Source organism: Bos javanicus, chromosome 9 (assembly GCF_032452875.1).
Source record: "Bos javanicus breed banteng chromosome 9, ARS-OSU_banteng_1.0, whole genome shotgun sequence".
NCBI lineage: Eukaryota > Metazoa > Chordata > Mammalia > Artiodactyla > Bovidae > Bos > Bos javanicus.
In genome coordinates, this window is record NC_083876.1 from 44,049,435 (window position 1) to 44,052,998 (window position 3,564).

At 40.5% G+C, this 3,564-nt stretch overlaps 1 pseudogene; it reads right to left on the reverse strand.

The window, feature by feature from the left end:
- Positions 1–393: 393 nt before the first annotated feature.
- LOC133253897 (large ribosomal subunit protein eL6-like) lies at positions 394–2,956 on the reverse strand (annotated as a pseudogene).
- Between the last annotated feature and the right edge of the window lie 608 nt (positions 2,957–3,564).

Here is a 3,564-nt window from a genome sequence, read left to right on the forward strand (position 1 = left end):
CTACATCTTGGGGTCTATTTCTGTTTTGTAAATAAGTTCATTTGTATCATTTGTTTTAGTTTTGCATATAAGCTGTACTATATCCCTTGCTGCTGCTGCTGCTAAGTCGCTTCAGTCATGTCCGACTCTGTGCGACCCCATAGACAGCAGCCCATCAGGCTCCCCCGTCCCTGGGAATCTCCAGGCAAGAACACTGGAGTGGGTTGCCATTTCCTTCTCCAATGCATGAAAGTGAAAAGTGAAAGTGAAGTCACTCAGTCGTGTCCGACTCTAAGTGACCCCATGGACTGCAGCCTACAAGGCTCCTCCGTCCATGGGATTTTCCAGGCAAGAGTACTGGAGTGGGGTGCCATTGCCTTCTCTGACTATATCCCTTACTGTGGGCAAATTTTTGTTTTATTTGAGTTTATTCAACAATACAAATTTATAAAACATTTCTTATATACCAGCCACTGGGTAAAATTCTAGGTAAACAGTGATGAAAAAACTGACGTATGCTCTTCCTTCATGGAGATTATGATCTAGCACAGGGGTTCCCAAGCTTTAGCAGCATCAGAAACACCTGGAAGACTTAATAAACTACAGATCGCTTCAGAATTTCTCATTCATTAGGTCTGGTGTGGGCTCTGGAACTTTGCATTTCTATGAAGTTCTCAATCGATGCTAAAGATCCTGGTAAGGGACCACATTCGGCACTGGTCTAGTGAGCTACTTAAATAAATACAAATAAGTATCTGATGGCTGTTAGGAGAAAGAAGAATACAGAACTGTGTGTGAGAGAGAGAGAGAGAGAGAACTGAGAAAACTATTATGATTTGGGTAGTTAGGGATGATGTCTGAGAAAATAGCTTTCAGGCAGCAGGAACATCATATCAATGACCCAGAGGAACTGAAAGCATGAGTGAGAGAAAGATTTGAATTGAGACTGGTAAGTACGGGCTAGATCATGTGGAGTCTTTAGTCCAATGACATTCAAATTGGAATGTGTTCATTCTTAGAGAGTATGTAGACTTTCTAATGGGTATGCAGGCACATGTAATGTTTAGGAGAATCATCTTCTTCTGTGCTCTTTTTTTGTTGTTGTTTGTTTGTTTATTTTATTTTAAACTTTACATAATTGTATTAGTTTTGCCAAATATCAAAATGAATCCACCACAGGTATACATGTGTTCCCCATCCTGAACCCTCCTTTTAAAATGGATCTACCCACGGCCAATATTTTGGTAGCTCTCATTTACCTTTTCCTTTTATGAATAAAGCCTTATCTCCTTATCAACTTATCTCCTAGTGAATCTTGCTTAGGGTATAAAATACTTGGGGAATAAACTAAGGAATAACTTGAAATACAACTCAGCAAGATAAAATAACTCAATAAAAAAAACTCAAAAAACCTTGGTGTTGAAAGGGGGGAAAGTAAATTACTCTTATCATGGAATTAAAATAAAACCTGTTCTCAAGGCAGTTGGTCTCTAGTTCTTGGCTTTCAACAAAATTGAAGGAGGCCCTAAATAAGTTGTCAGCAGGTAGGGCATTAAAAGTAATTTTTGATGATGGATCACTTTGTTATTTTGATATATAACTAGAAAGGAGAGTCTAGCCTTTAATGTCATTCCTTAACAAAACTTTTCTTTCCTCGAGGTGGATAAAACAAGCACTTTCTCTTACCTCTATGAAAAATTAGAAAAAGAAATAACTCTGAAAACTGTCATAATTTAGTAATGTGAAGTGAAGTTGCTCAGTCGTGTCCGACTCTTTGCAACCCCATGGACTGTAGCCTACCAGGCTCCTCTGTCCATGGGATTTTTCAGGCAAGAATACTGGAGTGGGTTGCCATTTATTCTCCAGGAGATCTTCCTCCCAGGGATTGAACCCGGGTCTCCCACATTGTAGGCAGACACTTTATCTTCTGAGCCACCAGGTACTATCAAATCATAGATGCATGAATTAATTGGGATAAAAACAGGGTTGTGGAATTCATTATGAGATTAATTTCTGATACAGTGTACGTATTTAATCATTATCCATAAAATTTACAATATATTTACGTTATGTTGAGGAGCTTTATACTTGTGATCAACATAATACCTACACCACCCAGAATAATTTTTTGGGGTCAGTGTATCAGTTCTTTGTAAGATATTTAGGACACCAATTTGTGAGCAGAAACACAGAACAGAGGTAGCCCTGAAACTGAGGGATGGCTTTGATTTTTTGGCAGAATTTGTGAGTCCAGGTCTCTCAGATCAACCCTGTGCTGCTCTGTGAGCTTGAATTTCCCTTCCTCTGCATCGAAGGTCTTACCTTCCTGGTGTCTGGGATTTATGAAGCTGCTTCTTCTTGAAATAAGCCTCAGGGAGATGTTTGGGATTTCCACACCACTCATCAGTGATGACAAGTTTCTGGTGTGTTCTAACAGAGGAACTCGACTGAGGACCAGAGGTCCAGTCACGAGCAGCATGCTACTGCTCAGCTGCTTTAAGAAAACCACCGTCATGCCTCTGTGGTGCCCGGCGAGGATGCGTGGAATGGTGCTGGGAGTGATGCTAGCTCACAGCTTCCTCACATCTGATGGAAGGGTTTTCTCCTGAGGCTCACCAGCTTTCAAGGTGCATCTTCAGTGGAGCAGTATCCAGGTGTTCTGTGAAGCTTAGCCATTTGGATCCCATCATTTCTGTCACCCCCACCCAAACTAGTTTTGTGTGGTAGAAAGAAATTTCTCTTTAATTTCAGTCTTAAATGTAGCTTATGATTACTTCCTCTTTTCCACGACTTTGCTGGAACACAAAGCAGATGGGGAAAAGCTGCCAATTTCTCTGACTAGGATGGGGTTTTGGTTGTTGTGGGATTTCCCCTTTTGAGGTGTTTTGGCCTTGAGGTTACCCTTCTTAACCTTGCCCTGGCATCAGCCTTCTTGGCTTTATGTTTCTTCTTCTTATTATCCAGCTTCTCTGTGTTTTCATCCACCATCTTGCAAGATGGGCAAGAGGCAGAATAGTATTTTTTTAACATAGAACATTTATGTTCATGCTGCTACTGCTAAGTCACTTCAGTCGTGTCCGACTCTGTGCGACCCCATAGAGGGCAGCCCACCAGGCTCCCCCATCCCTGGGATTTGGGTTGCCATTTCCTTCTCCAATGCATGAAAGTGAAAAGTGAAAGTGAAGTCGCTCAGTTGTGTCTGACTCTAGCGACCCCATGGACTGCAGCCTACCAGGCTCCTCTCTCAATGGGATTTTGTAGGCAAAAGTACTGGAGTGGGGTGCCATTGCCTTCTCTGATTTATGTCCATAGAAAAACTTTAAAAAAAATTTTATCTCAATCTATCTCTGTCTTTATTAATATGGCTCTAACTCTATATATAGAACAGAAATATATATATATATATATGTATGTGTGTATACATATATATTTTTGCTGTTGTTTTTAGTCATAAAATATATATGTATACACACACACATATACATTTATATTTTTGCTGTTGTTTTTAGTCATTAAATGTGTCTGACATTTTTTTGGCCCCATGGTCTGTAGCCCTCTAGGCTTCTCTGTCCATGGGATTTCCCA